Here is a 19,173-nt window from a genome sequence, read left to right on the forward strand (position 1 = left end):
TTCAGGAGGGGGAGTATAAGGTGGGGGTTGGGGGTGGTGAGCACGTGCAAAGGTCCGCGGGCTGGCTGGGAGCAGGGAAGGAAAGGATGGAGGTGAGGCCTGAGGAACCATCCCGAGGCATCAGCTAAGAAGCTGGAGCTTCTCACAGGGCCCGGATGTGGTTGAACAGGTCAAGTACATGCTTTGCTTGAGGAGGCCCTGGTTCCTCCTGCCCTGTTACCACATGGTCTCCTGAGCTCAGCCAGAAGTGACTCGTCTCCCCCTGCAGTACAGAGCTGCCCTGGGCACTGTCGGGCATGGCCCCAAGGTATTAGTAAAACAGACTTCTTTTGAAGAAGGAAGTCACGTGGATGAAGCAATAGTACAGAGGGGAGGGCATCTGCCTTGCACGCAGCAGGATCAGGTTCAATCCCCGCCATCCCATGTGGTCCCCCGAGCTCCCCTGGAGAAATCCCTGAGTGCAGAGTCGAGAATTGCCCCTGAGCACCACCAGGAGTGATGCCTGAGCACAGAACCAGGAGTGAGCCTTGAGCACAGAGCTGGGAGTCAGCCCTGAGCATCTCCGGGTGTGGCCTGAAAGGGAAAAAAAAAAAACAAAATAAAATAAAATAAAAGAAGTTGGAGCTCCTTCACCCTTGGAAGAATTTCCGTCTTCTGGGTGGGGATGGAGATGGGGGTGGGGGTGGTGGGTGTATTATGGGAACCAAAAGGCCAAGGGAGGGCACGGGATGGGCAGAGGTTGCGGCGAGCCAGGCAGAAGAGGCTCCATCAGGGTGAGTGACCCCATGCGAAGCCACTTACGGCACAGAGAGCTGACGTGAGAGCCCCGCTCCCGAGCTGCCTCCGTTCCCAGGGACAGCACGAACAGACACGGAAGGACATGAAGGTTTGGGTGGATAAACACAAGGAAGAAGGCCCTCGAGCCCAAACACTCCCAGCAGAGACTGGAGCTGGGAAATAGCAAGATGGCCCTTTGCGATAGCGCCCAACCGCGGGATGGGGGTGGGGGGGCATGGAGGGGCGGGAGTCTGAGGAGACGGTCTGAAGAGTCTAAGGTGGGAAGGTTCGTTCTCAAACGTCGCCCAGGGGTGTCAGCTGATGCTGATGGGCAGCTGCCTCACAGCGGACCAGGACCCGGAAGGGGCTTGTCTGGTCTGAGTCAGCCGAGGGCAGTGCCACAAAATAATTTTTTTGGTGCTTCAAGGTTAGAAAAGATTGTCGGGGGGGGGGGGGGTGTAGTGATAGTTCAGCGCCCTGGGCATTTGTCTTGCATGCGGCCGACCTGGGTTCTATCCCCGGCATCTGATAGGGTCCCCTGAGCACTGCCAGGAGTAATTCCTGAGTGCAGAGCCAGGAGTAACCTTGAGCACAGCCGGCTGTGGCCCAATAGCCAAAAAAGAAAAAGAGAGAGAGGGAAGGAAAGAAGGAAGGAAGGAAGGAAGGAAGGAAGGAAGGAAGGAAGGAAGGAAGGAACTTCGGGGAACAGAGAGAAAGGGAAAGGGAAAGACGGGGGGGTGAAGGCCCTTTTGGGGGGGAGAGGGAGAGTGGAGGATGGTGGGAAAGACCAAGGCTCATCCTCTTAAGACCTTCGAGACAGGAGCCACAGGACAGCAGGGAGGGCGTTTGCCTTAACCATGGTCCACCTGGGTTTGATTCCCAGCATCCCGTGTGGTCTCCCAAGCCATCTAGGAGTTACTCCGGAGCACAGAATTAGGAGTAAGATCTGAGCACTGCTGGGTGTGGCCCCAAACCCCAACAAACAAGGCCTGGAATGAAAGGTGGAGAAGGGCTGGGTCAGCTCAGAGCCACCAGCCCCAGGCACGGCGGAGCCCAGGGCTGCAACTCTTTGTGCTAATTGTCGCCAATTGGCCTAAAAGAACACTTCTGCGAGAGGATAGAGATGGTACAGGGCTGTGGCATTTGCCTTGCACACACAGCTGACCTGGGTTCGATCCCTAGCACCTCATAGGATCCCCCGAGCACCATCCGGAGTGTGGCCCCAACTACCAAAAATAAAGTTTCAGCTTTAAACAGAAAGGTTTTTTTGTTTTGTTTCGTTTTGTTTTTTGCTTTCTGGGTTGCACCCAATGATGGTCAGGGGTTACTCCTGGCTCTGCACTCAGGAATTACTCCTGGTGCTGCTCAGGGGACCCTATGGGATGCTGGGAATCGAACCCCGGTTGGCCGCGTGCAAGGCAAACGCCCTACCCGCTGTGCTATTGCTCCAGCCCCCAAAACAGAAAGGTTTTAAAAAAATAAACATATGAGTGATTCTTGGGACCAGAGCATTAGTACAGTGAGTCCAATCCCGGCACCACGTATGGTCCCTGAGTTCACCAAGAGTGATCCCAGACTGCAGGGCCAGGAGTGACCCCTGAGCCCTGTCTGAGTGGCACAAGCAAACAAACAAACAAATAAATCTAGGGGCCAAAGCGATAGCACAGTGGAGAGGGCATTTGCCTCGCACACAGCCAACCTGATTTCAATCACCGGCATCCCATATGGTCCCCTGAGCACTACCAGGAGTAATTCTTGAGTGCAGAACCAGGAGTAACCCATGAGCACTGCCGGATGTGACCCCCCCCCCAAAAAAAGCCAAAAAATAAATAAACAAATCTCTGGGAGATTCTCACCCTTGGACCCATCTGTTTCTGGTCTTGGTTCGGGGCACGCCTCCCAGCTTGGTGCTCTGGGGTCGTGGGTGCCTGGGTACAGAATGCACGCCTCAGCCCACCGAGCCATCTCCCGCCCTGGAGCCACTTTGGAATCACCTATTGATTTAAAATTTTTACTGTATCTGAGTCGCCTGCCTCGCACGGCATCATCGTGTCGCCGTCCCCCGTATGCGGGAGGTCACTGGACAGCACCATGTGTCTGTGTGACACTGATTTGCACACAGCGCCACAGAGCGGCAGAAAGACAGTCCGACCCTCTGCAGGGACATAGACGTGGAGCGAAGGGACAGCACCAGGATGTGGGGGTGAGATGAGCTATGTCCTGCTCCAGGGGAAATCAAGCCATGGCAGGGAGCTGGGGGAGGGTGGGGGGAGCTCTGCTAAAATGGAGTCCAGGAGTCCTCCCTGGAGGAGGTGATGTAAAGCTAACCCTTCACCCCAGTGAGAGAAAGAAGGATTCAAGGAAAGAGACAGGACTGAGGGAGCACTTGATACAGGGTTCTAAGACACCCCAAGATTTTTGGCAGGGGAGGGAGAGGGGTACCATGCCGAGCTTGCATTTTATTTCATGTGCAAGGTCTCTGTGCTCTTTTATACACTTTAGGATTTTCTTTTTTTTTTTTTTTTTTTTTTTTTTTTGCTTTTTGGGTCACACCCGGCGATGCTCAGGGGTTACTCCTGGCTCTGCACTCAGGAATTACGCCTGGTGTTGCTCAGGGGACCATATGGGATGCTGGGAATCGAACCCGGGTCAGCCGCGTGCAAGGCAAATGCCCTCCCCGCTGTGCTACTGCTCTAGCCCCCCACTTTAGGATTTTCACACACCCTGGATGCGGGCTCATCACCTGCTGGCGCTGACCAGTGAGGACCTGTCGGGAGTGACCGATCTCTGTCCAGGAGACAGATGAAAGATTGAGGAGGTGAGCGGCTGACCAGCTTTGGCTCAGGAGGGACCACTGTCACGCCCTGCAGCCCCCAGCCCTGTCCTGTGGGACATAGCATGAGACCCCCTCACTCCCTCCCCCAACACTTCTACCCCATAACGGTTTCTGGAGTTAGTGGGGGAAACCGTTGTTCAGCGCAAGGAGACTCAGCCTGCAGGGGGCATTGCTCCCAGCAGGGGCTCCAGGCAACTCCAAGGGATGCACAAACGTGTGAATGACAGAGCCAGTCTGCTCCACTCCAGAAAGGGGGAAGTGCGCGGGGTCTGCGCTGGGTTCGGGGGAGACAGGGAAAAGCATCAGCTCTAGAACAAACAGGAAGCTATGTTTTTGTTGTTGTTGTTGTTTTCTTTGCTTTTGGGGTCACACCCGGCAGTGCACAGGGGTTACTCCTGGTTCTGCACTCAGGAATCACTCCTGAGTGCTCGGGGGGCCATATGGGATGCTGGGAATTGAACCCGAGTTGGCCCCAGGCAAGGCAAACGCCCTACCCGCTATGCTATTGCTCCAGTCCCCTGACTCAGCCTTGGAACTGCTCTCCCACTCACCACAGAGGAGGAGCTGGGCTGTGCCCACCTGCGCTAAAGCAGGTCCCCGTGCTCCATGGCCGTCCACCCCCTCCTGGGTGCCTGGCGCTTATCACGGTGCTGGTGGTCCTGGTCGGCTGCAAGGGTGCTCTTTCCCGTGGGATCCCCCGTGGGGCATCTAGCAGCTCTGATGAATCGGTTCAGGCCTGATGCATGAAAGAGGGAGCAGGGGGCCCAGGCCTGTCACCACCAAAGTCTCCCCCATCTGAGTATGGGGTCCCGGGGGCTGGCACAACTGGGGATGTGGGAGACGGCATGGTGCGGGGGCAGAGTTGAAGTCACAGTCCTGATTCTAAGTGAGGCTCCTACCTCTGCAGGTTTTTGGGACTCAGGGTATCCCTCCTGGCCTCATCCCGACTCCACCCCGCAAAGGTGTCCCCTCCCAGGCCATCCCGCAGTCCACTCAGGTTCCTGCGCAGGGACCCGGACCAGGAGACAAACCTCTGCTCCTGTCCGGCTGCCCCACCCCCAGGGTGCCCTGCCCGCCCCCCTCCCCCCACCGCGCCTGGCACCCCTCCTCCCGCCGGAGTCTGCCACGCCGCGAAGGGCTGGTGCGTCTGGCTAATGGTGGGGAAAGTGCTGAGGCGACGGGTTATTTCAACACTGTCATCATCCGTTGGGTATTTCAACACTCGGGGCTTGTGCAAGAAACATAATGGGACTGTCATAAAGTCAGGCTGTGTCAGAGCTCGGGCACGTCACGGCGGGGCTGCGGCACGGAGCGGGGTGGAGCCGTTGGCCTCGTTCTGGGGGCCCCGCAGCCTCCTCGGGAGCTCGGGGCTCCCCGCGGGAGACCCTGGAGGGAAACCAAAGGTGTCAGAGAAAACCCAGAGCCAGGACCTCGCTGGGCGGTCAGATGATGGCGGGACTGGACAGTCCACCCTGCCCACGCCTCCGTCCTCTTGCCCGGCTAAGGGGAGCCCTGCAGTACGCACAGGGCAGTCCCCGCGGGTGACCTCACAGGGGTGGCTGCGTGACTCACAGCCCTGTTCCTGCTCCCCCTGGAGTGGGCCCGCGCCCCCCTCCACAGACTCCCCATCGAAGTCAGGACAGGGCTGGGTCCTTCCTTCTATGCAGCCCCAAGTGTCGCTTTGGGAGACTGAGTGGAGCCTCTGGACAGCGGGCACCAGCAGTCCCAGGCCACGGGGAGATGCCAGTATGGGGTACCTGTTCCCAGACCCTGTAACACAGGGGACAGGGTGGGCCTGGGGTGACAGTCTGACTGTTGTCACGGCACATTTGTGCCCTGGTCTCTGGCCCTGAGTGGGGAAGGACTGCTGTGCTGGGGGCGGGGGCAGGAGGCAGGCAGCTTGGCCCCCAGCGCTGCACCCCACACTCCAGGCCTGGTTTTCTCCTCCGAGTGTAGCTCTCCTCAGCTTTGCAGTCACCGCCCGGCTGAGTCCAGATTCCGTGAGGTTCTAGAACCAGCAGACAAGCTGACCTGGGCATGGCCCATCGCTCTGAGGCTGCCTCCACCACGCAGCTCTGGGGACTCCAGAAAGCCAAACCATAAGCCCAGAAAGAAGCTAGAGCCCTGCCCCAACCCCGAGCTCCGGGAGTTGGACCTGTGGGGGTTCTGAGGGTGCTCCATCCTCCTAAGGTGCCCCGGCCAGTACCGTCCAGCCAAGCAGAAGCCAGAAGCCAGCGCACACGCGGACCCCCCACCTCCCCCGCTCCTGCTCCTCCTGTCAAGGTGCCCTACCCAAGGGGGTCCTCCAGCAACACGTGGCCCCTCAACGCTAGGCTCCTTCCCCTCTCCTTTCTTGGGGACCCATGTTGGGACCAGGCCGGTGCTGGGAATCGAACCTGGGGCTTCTGTGGACAAAGCAGGCGCTCGGCCGGCTGAGGCTCTCCCACCCGTGAGACCCTTCTAAGGGCTGGGGCTACTTCCCAGGGTGGGCAAACCAAATGCAGAGCAAGGTGGGGGGTGGGTGGGTCGGGGAGGAGGTGGGGGCGGCAGGGATAGCAGTGGTCAGGACAGCCCTGTTTCCCCGTCCCACCCACATTGGAGGCCCCACTGTTAGCTCCCCTGGGGCTTCCGGAGCAGCGGCACCCAACGCCATATGAGTGAGGCTCATCGGGCAGAACGTGGAGCTGGGGTGCCTGGGGAGTCGGGGGCAGGGGGGCATCTGCCCCGTTTCTGGGTACTGCCGTGGCCTTGCTGCCCGGCCTCCTGCCCGGCCCCGGCCAGCAAGTGCCGCCCCCGCAGACCCGCCGGCTGGTACCGGGTCCCGCTGCATCTGCTGCTTTACATTCCCCGGCCTGAGCAGCTTTGTTTATGGAAAAGAGCTATTTTGGGTCCACGTTTTCTCTCCCAACTCCTCCGGCTCGCAGGCGGAGACGCTGCTGCTCTCTTGGGGAGCTCGGCAGATCGATGAGGCTGTCCCTGCCCTGCGGGTGGGCAGGGGGGTTGGCGTGCCCCAGGGCTTATGTGTGCTGGAGCCCCTGGACAGGACCGGGGCCAGCCCTGCCCAGGACGGCTTCCTCTGGGCACTGAAGGTCATGGTCCCAGAGTTCAGGGACATGGACAAGCCCCTGGGGCCTCCAGTTCTTCGGGCACCCCCTCTCCAGCCCTGCGCTCAGCCCCTCACACAGGAAGGCCCAGACTCGGAGGCGGGCGGCAGCAATGCCTCCTGCCTGCTCTCCAGGACTTGGCCTGGGGGAAGGAGACACGAACGCAGAAGTGGGGGACCTGATCGTCTGTTCACCCGAACCCAGGAACCAACAGGAACCACTCAGCCGTGGCACATCTCCAGGAAAGCTGCCATTTTGCAGCTGGGAAACCTCAAAGCTGGGAAGGGGACCTGCCTTTGTTCCCCCCCCCCCAGAGGCCCAACCCCCTCAGTCCCTGCATTGGGCACCCCAGGCTGGGGTTAGGGGTGCAGGAGGGTGTAGGGCTCTCCCTGCCCTGGCCCTTCCTCCAAGGAGCTGGTGAGTTCCAGTATTTGCCAGTGATTTCCGGTGAGTTCTGGTATTTTCCGGTGATTTCCAGTGATTTCCGGTGGATTGGCATTTCCTGGACTGTCAGGACCAGCAACAGCTGTCACCGTGACAAAGGAAGAAAATCCAGTCTGCCGTGTAGCAGCCTGAGAGACAGCAGGATCTGGCCCACCCCAAGATCTGCCCCAAAGTGGGGCGCACACAGGGGCAGGGACAAGCCACTGGGACCTCATGCTAGGGACAGTGACAGAGATGCTTAAGAGCTCTCAGACAGAGGCTTCTAGCTCCGGACCTGGCTCCCTCCCATTCCCACAGGCTGCGACCCTGGGGTCTGGGACCCGTGGCTGGGGCAGTGTCAGGCCCACAGCCACTGGCTCCAAATAAAGCTGCCATTGGCTCGAAGCCTCGGGGAGATGCTTTCTCTCAGGGGTGACTGCTATGGGTCACAGAGGCACCCACCTGTCCCCTCCTCTTCAATCCCACTCGTCTACTCTTGTCTTTGGCCAAAGAGACCCCATTTTCCTCACTATCCCCAGTGTTGAGCACACCCTAGTCCCTGCCCTCCAGGACCTCAGTCTCAGGAGATTCCTTCCAGACCTGTCCCAAGTCCACCTACTCATCCATCTATATACCCATCAATCTACCCACCCATCCATCCCCTCACCCATTCATCCATTTACCCACCCACCCACTTACCCACCCATCCACCCACCTACCCATCCACCCACCTACCCACCCACCTACCCATACATTCATTCACCCACTCAGCCACCCATCCATTCACCCACCCATCCATCCACCCGTCCATCCATCCATCCATCCATCCATCCATCCATCCATCCATCCATCCATCCATCTATACACCCACCCATCCGTCCATCCACCCACCCACCCATCCACCCCTCCATCAACCCACCCATTGCCCCCATTCCGCCCTCTATATTGCCCTCATATCCAGGTCTCCCCTGTATTCCAACCCCCAGTTTAGATTCTGCCCCTCACACACAACCAAAGGGACTGTTCCCTTGTACACCGCGAGCCAGGGTCCCTCTCTGCCTCCTGGTCTTGCACCAGGCGGTGTTCCTGCTGGGGCTAGCCCCGCGAGGGGTGCGCAGTAGGGGACCGCAGAGTCCAGAGCCTGCTGTGCGAAGCCCCCATTCCTTGCCTGGCCAGGGCCTCTGATCGCTCCTTCTTAGCCTGGGGAAGTCGAAACCCCTCAGCCGGTTCATCTTCCTTCGTGAATGAAGGTGAGGCAGCCCGCGCTCTGTCACGTGACCGCTTTCCACCAATCACTTCTTTCCAGCCCCACCCCCCTGCAGAGCAGAGGTCCAGATGGGCTCCTAGATCTTTTTGGAGGCTGTGCTGGGACGCATGTGGGACCCCACGGGGGCATGTGTGTTGCGGGGAGGGCTATGGAGTTGCATAATGCACTTCTGCACGGCTCCCTGCTGTGGGAGCAGACGCAGCCACGCCCGAGCTGCCCCGGGTTCTTGCTATCTGAGCAGGCGCCAGGCTCCCCTTTCTGAGACTTTGCCCTGCTCACCTTACCCCAACCTAACTGCTCATCGTCCTTTTGAAAATAAAATTAGGGACCCAAGAGATCGTACAGCGGGGAGGGCACTTGCCTGGCACCCGGCTAAGCGGGGGTCCCATTCCCTGCATCCCATATAGCTCCCTGAACCCACCAGGAGTGATTTCTGAGTGTTTTTTTTTGGGGGGGGGGATATGTCACACCAGCGATGCTTAGGGGTTACTCCTGGCTCTGCACTCAGGAATCACTCCTGTTGGTGCTCTGGGGACCATATGGGATGCCGGGAATCAAACCCGTGTTGGCCACATGCAAGACAAATGCCCTCCCCGCTGTGCCATTGCTCTGGCCTCAGTGTTCTGAATGTAGGGTCAGGAGTAATCCCTGAGCACTGCTGGGTGTGGCTAAACACAAAAAAAATGTATCTATTTATTTATTTTTTGGTGCTTGGGCCACACCCAGAATCACTCCTGGCAGTGCTCTGAGACCATGTATGGTGCCTGGGATCCAACCTGGCCAGGTGTCTCACCACCATCCTGTCTCTCTGGCCCCTCAACATCCTTTAAATGCAGCGTCTCTTGGGGCTAGAGAGAGATAGCGCCTCAGGGAGGGCCGTTTGCCTTGCACACGACCGACCCAGGTTCGATTCCCAGCATCCCATATGGTCCCAGCCCACCACCTCCCACCCCGTCTGGCTGGTGACCACGCACTGCCACGTCCCTCAGAGGTCAGCTGGATGATGGGGACAGGATGAGTGGCTCCTAACTGGTCCCCTGAGCAGACTGGTAATCAATCAGCTTGGGGGGAGACGGAGAGTGACCAGGGAAAGTGGATGATAGAACACGTGTCCGTGCAAGAAGCAGGGAAGTTTGGGACATGGGAGAGGCATTACAGATGCCCGCAGAGCTGGGGCTTGTGCCCCTGTCCCCCAGCCAGCAACAGCCTACCCAGCTAGTGTGTGAGCTAAGCACACCCCAAGGCTGGAGAGGCGTTTCCCAGGAGGGTCGGAGCACCCATACCAGGCGCCTCTGAATTGCATCTGCAGGGCCCCATGTCCAGCAGATGCCCAGAACAAGGCGGTGGCCGTGGCGGTCGGTCGGGACAGCGCAGCGGAGGCGTTCAGGGGGAAATGCGGGAGTCCTTCTCTTCCCCGCCCCGCTCCGGAGTGCCAGGGTCCGAGGGGTTGGGGCAGGGGCATCTGCCAGCTCTCCGGGGGAGGACGGGACCAGGGCCACAGCTGTCAGCCCTGCGTGGGGCTCCAGCCGCCCGGGCCTCCCTCCCCCGACGTGGCGGTCCCTTCCGTTGCGCTCCCCGTGTGGGCGGGCTCTCTGAAGGCTGGAGAGGCAGCGGATCCGCTCAGCAATTACAGGGCCTATTAACGTCCTTCTCCTCCTCCCTGCCGCAGCCCTCCCCCTCCTCCTTCCTCCTTCCGCCCCCCAAATCCTGGCTCCTGTCAAAGCAGAGCAGCCCCACCCCCGCGGTCTCTGTTCCCTCCAGAGCGACTCATCGATTTCCCGGAACAAGGCGCCCCGGTGTGCACGCACTTTTGACTGATTTTGTTTTGCCGTTTTGGTTTTGAGGCCACATTGGCGGTGCTCAGGGCTAACTCCTGGCTCTGTGCTGGGGGGGGGGTGTCACTCCTGGAGGGGCTCACGGAGCCCTCTGGGGTGCTGGGGATTGAACCCGGGTCAGCTGCGTGTAAGGCAGTGCCGTGTCCATCCCCGCCTTGATGCTTCTGATTGCTGCTGCCGGGTCAGTTGTTTTCTGGGTGGTTCCACCTAACCTTCCTGGCCATTCAATTCCGAGCACGTGGTTTTAGAGGGAGGACCCCATGGGTTTGTATATTCCTGGGGTGCCACACCAGAAGGCAGGGCGGGGGGGGGGGGGGACAGACACTCCTATGACTGGGGGCCGGAGGGTCCTCCCAAGCATCAGCCAATCGAATCTGCAGTTCAGTGCGAGGGTGCCCGAAGCTGCCCAGCCCTGCGGGTGCAGGAATTGCTCGAGACTGACCACACGCAGTGGTGCTCGGGACACTTTGGGGATTGAACTGGGTTTGGCTGCCTGCTGGGCAAGTGCCTGCCCCCTGTGCCATCTCTCTGGCCCCACCCTTGATGATCTCTGCTCAGGAAAAGGGGGGCTCTTTCTCCCCATGAGGGGGTCTTGTTATCTCCACCTGCTGTCTGCCCATCCAGGTGAATCTTTGTTCTGGCTTGATGCTGCCTCATACTATGTCTTCCTGAGGCTCTTGACCTCGAGTGACCCCTCATCCTTCGTCCCCTTATGGGGAACCCCTCAGTAAGGGGGAAGAGAGCAGAAGAGCCCCCCACCCATGTTATGCAAGGGCTGACATAGCCTGCCTAGGATACAGTGAACCCCATGTTTCTGGAATCTAAGAAGAGCGCCTGCAGCTCAGTAATAATAAAAAGGGCTCCCCAAATAAAAAGGATCTGTGCAGATATTTCCCTGTTAAAAACTCTTACAAATGACCCAGCAGCACCTGAGAAGCAGCCGAAACATCATGAGTCCTTGACGACCTGCTGTGACTTCAGGGCCGCATGCACAACTGCTGTCCCCGTCAGTGAGAATGTGGCATCTTGGGGTTCTCATTGGCACCGGGGCGGGGCGGCGGGGTTGTGGGAGCGTCATCACTGTTCTGAGAGTGTGTGATCTTCTCACAAATGCCCAGATGTCCGGTCACCACCTGGCCTAACCCAGAGCACCCTTGGACGCAGACCCAGGAAACTAAATGGTGTGTGTCCTCTCCAGGACACCCGATGTTCACGGCAGCTTTCTTTCTGCCGGTCAGTGGGTCCAGCCCTGGGCCAGCCAGTGACAATTGGACATGTGAGCGGTGATCTGTGCACACCATGGGACAGTCACCAGGGACACACTGGCCATCGCGGAGGCTACAGGTGGCACCAAGCCCTATGGAAGATGCAGGACTAGCCACGTGTGGGCCACCAGTCTATGGGACATCCAGGGCACGGAGATGGCAGTTCGGAGAGCAGGTGACAGGGACAGGGCGGAGTGGACGGTGACTTCATGCTTAGGGGTTCGGTGGCGGGTTGTGATGAAAATGTCCTGGAACTGGGATGAGACTCCGGAATCTGTGATTATCCTAAAAGTGGTTGAATTAGGTACCTTAAAGGGGGAACAGTTTAATATGTGAATTGGATCTTCACAAAGCTGCAATTTAAGAATCTATACACATATAAACAAACGTGTGTGTGTGTGTGTGTGTGTGTGTGTGTGTGTGTGTGTGTCCATGATGCTCCCAGGGCTGCTGTGAGCGGGAGGCATCTGCGCCGCTGCTCATCCCGGCTTTCTCTAGATGAGAGCATCTGCACCACTGGGCCTGGCTGCCTCAGGCCAGGTGCTGCCCTGTTCCTCTCCTGAGTCCGGCCATCCCAAGCTGTCCTCTCCCCTCCCCAGTGAGAAGGCCTGAACGAGCCTATGCATTTTTTGGTTTGTGTTTTGGGGGCCTCACCCAGCTGTGATCCTCGGCACCCTCTGCAGGATCCTTGGCACTCCTGGCTCTGTGTTCAGGGATCACTCCTGGGGTGGGGGGCCGAGGGAACCCTCTGCAGGATGAAACCCAGGCCAGCGGTGTGCAAGGCAAGTGCCCTCCCTGCCTCCTGTCTCTCTGGCCCTCAGACTCTGGTTTTGTGACTTGAAGCCCAAGAGTGAAGGCAACAGCTGTGTAGAGGGGAAAAAATTCATGCCTCGACACCTTGACACCAGAAGGCCACTGCACCCTGGGGCCCCTTGGGGTCAGTATCCACAGGGCCTGGTGGAGTCTCATGCACCACCCCAGGCCATGGGCCATACTGGGAGCCAGTGCTCTGTTCCTGGCTGGTCAGCCTGGGACTCCTGGTGGTTATTCCAGCTCAACACCCTCCCCCAACCCACCCCCCCCCACCCCCCCCCCCCACACACATACACATCCCAGGCTCCCAGACTACTCATTTGCTTTTTCCTGGGGTTTTCTGCTCAAGTTGGCGTTATGTTGTAAACCACAGTTCCTGAGGGAGTGGGGCGTGGGCAGAATGGTGGAAGGTTGAAAAGTCCAAACTCCCTTGGTGCCAGAGCCATAGTACAGCGGGTAGGGCGTTTGCCTTGCACGCAGTAGACCGGATTCAATCCCCAGCATCCCATAGGGTCCCCCAACACCGCCAGGAGTGATCCCTGAGTGCAGAGCCAGGAGTAAGCCCTGAGCACTGCCAGGTGTGCCCCAAACAAAAACAAAATAACAGACGACAGTTATAGTGGAGGACCGTGGCCGACCCTGGAGGGGAGTCCCTGTCAAAGGGCTGTGAAAGAAGGTCTGGACAGCTTCTATCAGAAGACAACAGGATGGAAAGGATTATTGCTACGGCCATTTTGGTCACATACAAATATCGAAGCGTTGCGTAGCGCACCTAAAATGAACGGGATAGGCCGGAGAGAGGGCACAGAGTTAAGGCACATGCCGGCACGCAGCCCATCCCTGTTCAAATCCCCGGCACCATTGAGAGTCCCGCCCAGCCCAGCAGGAGTGATTCCCTGAGCACAGAGCCAGGAGTAGGCCCTGAGCACCACCAGGTGTGGCAAAAATGAACAGCACAAAACTAATCCAGTGATGAGAAAGGAGAGGCCGACAATCCAGTGATAAGTCAATGATTTCTTGGGGTGCTTTCCTTTAGGTTAAAGCCTGGGGTGCCTTCCTAGGATGAAGTCAAATCTCCTGAGTTTAGCTTGGGGTCGTTCCCTGGCTGGCCACCCCTGGGTGTCACGTCTGTGGCTCATGGCCACATGTGGTCCTTTCATCCCCAAGCACACTGGCTTTATTTCAACTTCTCCAAGCCCCCTGATCCCTCTCGCTGTCAGTCCTTTGGACAACCTCCCTGTTTTCACTTTACTTTTTCCTTTCTTTCTTTCTTTCTTTCTTTCTTTCTTTCTATTATTATTATTATTATTATTGTTATTATTATTATTATTATTACCTGGTGGTGCTCAATAGTAACTCCTGGCACTCGGGGGATGCTGTGGAGACAGGGTCCCAAGCCAGGGCCTGTTCTCCCAGGTAAAGACTCCGGAATGATTCCAGGAAAAGATCCCCCAGCACAGGGCTGAGCTCCCCATCACGACGAGGCCTTGAGGCTTCTGGACAGACAGATAGAGAAACCCCTCCCCCAGGGGGTATACTGGTGTTCTTGGTGGTGGAAAATGTTCACTGGTGAAGGGATGGGTGTTTGATCATCGTATGACCGACCGACACTTAAACTGAAAGGTTTTGTGACTGTTCTCACGGTGATTCAGTAAGTAAAACTTTAGAGAGAGAGAGAAAGAGAGAGAGAGAGAGAGACCCTCCTCCAAGAATATACCTCCGACCTCACAGGCCGCCTCCTAAGAACTCAGCTCCCCCAACTACCTTCCAACTGTCTGTGCCTCAGTGGTGGTCGCCCACATCACCCCCAGCCCTTCCCCGTCTTTGTGCAGGGGTCCCCACCCCCCCTGATGGAGGATGCCTCTGGCGCTGACCCTGAGGCATTGCTCTTCCTGAGCCCGGCTCTGTGTCTGGGTTTCACGCTGACACTCGGATTTCCCGCCTACCTCTGCCCAAACTGGCCAATGTTGCATGCGAACAGGCAGTTGGGGCAGCTGCAGAATCCCTGCAAGGATGGGGGGACCAGGCAACAACGTTCCAGCAAGAGAAATCAGAGAGGGAGGTTGTGTGGGCACGGAGGTGATACAGGGGACAAGGCCAGGCACTTCCCGGGGGTAGTGATTAGGACTCTGGATGCCTTTGACAGAAACAACTGGGACAAGCTCAGAAGGGAGGAGCTGGTGACCTCAGTGACCCCAATGTCAGCGGGGCAGGGCAGGTGCTGGCCCTAGGTTCCTGCATTATCTCAAGTTCTGCCTGGTGTGGCCACTCATTCCCTGCCCCTCCCACTCCTCTCTCCAAAAACTTTCTCCCCACTCTGGACAGATGGCCACTGGCAGCTCGGAACCACTTCTTCAACATTAATAGATGATCATCAAAACGGGTTTGCTTGCCCTGCCCTCCAGATGAAAAACTCCCAGGGAAGGGGCGTGATTGGCCCAGACTGAGTCATGTGACCACCCCGCAGACCAATCACGAGCGGCTGGCAGAAATGCACCTGAGAGAAGGAAATCATGGGCGCGGGGCAGCCAGCCGCCCCGGACACTTCTTCCTCCCAGGGATGTGGTTTGCTCTGTGCCTTGAGCATCTCCACCAAGAACGCATCTAGGTTCTTTTTTATTTTTATTTTTTTCCTTTCTTTTTGAGTCACACCCAGCAATGCTCAGGGATTACTCCTGTCTTTGCACTCAGGAATTACTCCTGGCAATGCTCAGGGGACTATATGGGATGCTGGGGATCGAACCCGGGTCGGCCGCGTGCAAGGCAAACGCCCTCCCCGCTGTGCTATCGCTCCAGCCCCGCCTCTTAGTTCTTTCAGGCTGCTAGAGCAGAACACGAGAGACCCACGGAGCCAGGACCAAGGGTGCACCTGGCCAGCCCGGTCCCGGGAGGCAGCTGGAAACCCTGGTTGCATTTCTGGCTGAGAAACGGAGAATTTGAGATTTGACCCCGCCCCATAGAGCCATGCCAGCCTGCACCCCACCCCAGGCTGCACACACACACACACACACACACACACACACACACACACACACACACCCGCGAGTGAGGGACAGCCCGTTGCTGAGAGGCTCCGAGACACTCAGCAGGGCTGGAAACGGCACCTCCTCGCCTCACCTCTGCACACAGCCCGGGGGGACACAGGTGGCAGCATCCCCTTCCCCTGGGGTACCAGGAGGCTGAGCAGGGCCAGGCATGTGGCGGCCAGAGCCAGGCCACGCTGAGCTCATCCGGGCAGCTCTCCCGCGGCGGGATTGGTGAATGTGGGAGAAGGAAGTGACCCAGGGCAGCTTGGCCCCTGGCCACGTGCCCTCACGGCTGCCCACCCACAGAGGCCCATTTCTGCAACTCTCTCAGGGGCCTGGCTGTGACCTTGGCAGTGGGGTTTATTGGCCTCTAGAAGCTTCCACAACACGCACCGTGTAATTATCCTCCCACACTGGGGCGGGAGGTTATGAATGTCATTGTTCCCAGTTTAGAGACCAGGACACTGAGGCCAGGTGACCTCAGCTGGCCTGGAGACGCAAGGGCAGAGCAGGGCACAGTGGGGAGGCCGGCTCAGTATGACCTGCCCTCCCCAGCGTCTCTGAGACATAAGGGGGGTGGCAGCGGCTTTCTTCTTGGGCTGCTTCTCTCTTTCTGGCAAGATGCCAGAGAGGAGGGCATCAGACACCACCACTGCCTTCTAGAAACTTCGAGAAAGTAGGTTCATGCGCAGAGTTGTCATCAAAAGGAATGGGGTGGTTTGTTGTTTTCAGTCTGGGGTGAAAGCCGGGGTTGGGGAGGTGACTCAGAGCTGAGTGCAGGCTTTGCTTGGGGGAACCCTGGGCTCAAGCCCTAGCACCATACAGTCTCCTGAGCATCCCTTTGCTTGGGTGCGGTCCCCCGAGCAAAGATTGGTGTCACCCCTCCTCCCCCCAATAAGCAAGCTGAGGCTGGCTGGCCAGACAGCACGTGTGCCAGAGCCCAGGCCCTGCCCCCGCCCCGCCGTTGGTATTCCTGATCACTCTGGCGCTGGGTGTGGTCACCGAAAGTCAAGTTGGGAGTGGGAGGGGGGAGGGGCGTCCAGAACACCCCCCTTTACTAGCTGGAGCACTGCAAGGAGGTTGAGGAGAATTACTGAGCAGAGAGAGATGGGACCTGTGGGGTGGCTGGACTCCCCGGGCAGAGGGGCTGGCCAGCAGGGACGTGGGTCTGGACTCAGGGCTCACGCTGGGGGACAGTCAGGGACAGGAACATGCCAAGGAAGGGCTCCTACTGGGGTCGCTCTTCTGCCGAGTGTGGGAGTGAGCAGTTCTGCTAGGGGCAACCCCTCCCAGGACCCGGATATTCCCCCCACAGTTACTTCAAACCCTCTTGAATCCTGGGGGCTTCTTATAACACGGGGAGAAGGGAGAGGGAGGGGGGCGGGGATGGCCTGACACCCCCTCCTCCGTCTGTTTGCACAGCTGCCCAGGCCCAGCGGGACCCAGTGAGTCACTGCCTCGTAACTCACCTCCCCACCTCTAAGGGGTTCTGGCTGGGGGCGCAGGGGCCCTTCTCCCCCTCCCCCCTCTCAGTCTCAGTCTGTATTCCAGCACCTGTTTGCAGCCACACCCCCACCTCCGCTGCCCCCTTAAGCCTGTCCCCACTCACAGTCTGAGAGGTCAGGGTTTGAGGTTCTCAAGCTATGGGTGAGCCTGCCTCTCTCTTTCTCTCTCTCTCGCTCGCTCTCTCTCTCTTTCCTCTCTCTTCTCTCTCCTCTCCTTTCTCTCTCTCTCTCCTCTTTCTCTTTTACTCTTTCTTTCTGCGTGTCTTTCTCTGTCTCTCTCTCTCTCTGTCCATCAGTCATCTGTCTCTCTGTCTCACTCTCTGCTCAGGCTGGGGCCCAACTCTAGAGAGTTCTAGACATTCCTTCTCCCCAGGCCTAGGCACTCTGATTAGTTCCATTCCCCCCCCACACACACACACCCATAGAGGACCCGCTTTCCCGGCTTGCCCTGGGCAGGGGCCCTGCTGTGCCTGTGCTGTATTCATGATGTCGGGGGCTCCCTCTGTGACCCCCTTCTCCTGGGCATTTTTTTGTGGGGGAGGCAGGTGGCGCTAGGATAGACCCAGGACCACAAACATGCCAGGCACAAACATGCCAGTGAGCCCACGTATGGCCACACGGATCCCTGGGCAGAGATAGGTGCCACTCTTGGAAAAGTTTGGGGGCTCAGGAAGATTGAAGGGTGGGGGGCTCAGCAGTGTCACAGGCAGGGGTGATCTGTCTGACCTCTGCATCTCTGCCAGGTCCCTCTGCCTCCTGACTGCCTCTTCAAAGGCCCTGGGGTGGGGGTGGGGCAGGCCCACTCAGGGGCCTCAACAGGACCCGGAGCCAGAACCGTAGGACAGCGGGGAGGATACTCGCCTTGCACTTGAGTGAGCCAGGCTCGATCCTCAGTGCCCCATGTGGTCCCCAAGAGCCTGCTGGGAGTGATCCCTGAGCACAGAGTCAGGAGTAACCCCTGAGCACCACCAGGCGAGGCCCCCAAACCAAACCCATACAAAAACAAAACCAAAAAACCATCAGGGGTGGGGCAGAGCATCATGGGAGAAAATGACAGAGCTGGGGTTCTGAGCCCAAGGAGGGCCCCCTCCCAGGTGCAGAGATGCCCCCCTCTGTGACCATCCCCCCGCCCCGCCCCCAGCCTGGGAGCCAGAGACAGGGTCTGGCAGCCGGGTGAGATGCACCCTCAGCTCCACGCTGACGGTTTACCCACTCGACTTCCTGTTGGGCTGTTTTCTTCCTTCCCCGCAGGGCTGCCTCTTATCTGCAGCTCTTGTTCACCGTTTGGTGACAGTTGGTGTCAGAACCAACTCCAGGGAAAAACCCGATGGAGGCCAGCAAGGTGGAGGGGCACAGGAGGATGGGGGCAAGGGCCAAAGCCAAGGTCAGGAGTCCGCAAGGCCGGTCCCTTCCTCCAGCCACGTCGTGGAGCAGAGATGAGGCAGCACCCACCTGCCCGCCCAGCCACCAGGTCTCGACCCCTGTTTAAGCTGGGACATGGGCAACTGTAGAGGTCAGCCTGTCCTCCCAACACACACACACACACACACACACACACACACACACACACACACACACTCACTCCCAGTTCTCCACATGCAGAGACCTAATGCCCCGGGCAAGAGTCAGGGCTCCGTTCTAATAAGGGCCCTTCTTCTGCCCCCGGCCACCCCCCCCACGCCATGGGGTTTCAGATCCCACCCTCCAGGGCCCCACTTCGCCCTCGACACTTTCCCATCAGCACCGGCCCAGAGTCCGGATCTCATACACTTGCCCCCCGATGTTGTTGGCCTGGTGGATGTTACCTCCTGAGCAAATATGGTTCTGCTGGTCACCCTCCTCTCCGGGGGCCTGCCCCAGAAGGACTCCCATGAAGCCCTCCGTGCTCCTGGCTGGTGCCACCCTGGCCTTAGGAGGAAAACACTGCTGGGACCAACAGCTAAGCTGGCTTGAGCGGGCCAGGGAGAAATTCAGGCACAGTCAGACCCCGCGAGCAGAGCGACCAAGGGCACCGTACTTCTGACCAGAGACACTGCCACGTGCAGTGGGGTGGGGGTGGGGTGCCAGGGACCCACAGACCAGAATGGAGGGCTCCAGAGCTGGGGAAGGGTCAGGGAATAACCTCAGAGCAGCTGAAAAAGCAGTGTTGAGGTTCCTCCACCAGCACCCGTCAGACACACACGAGGGCTTCTGTGCTGGGAGGGTGGGAATGGGGGTGCGGAGGGAGAGGGAGGGCAGCGACTTATGAGCGGTTCCAAAGTCACCCGTGCGCGACCCCCTCCGCCTCCTGGGTGCAGACCTGGCCGCCAAGGCCACATCCAC

The sequence above is a fragment of the Sorex fumeus genome, unplaced genomic scaffold, assembly GCF_029834395.1.
Source record: "Sorex fumeus unplaced genomic scaffold, SorFum_2.1 ptg000199l, whole genome shotgun sequence".
Taxonomy (NCBI): domain Eukaryota; kingdom Metazoa; phylum Chordata; class Mammalia; order Eulipotyphla; family Soricidae; genus Sorex; species Sorex fumeus.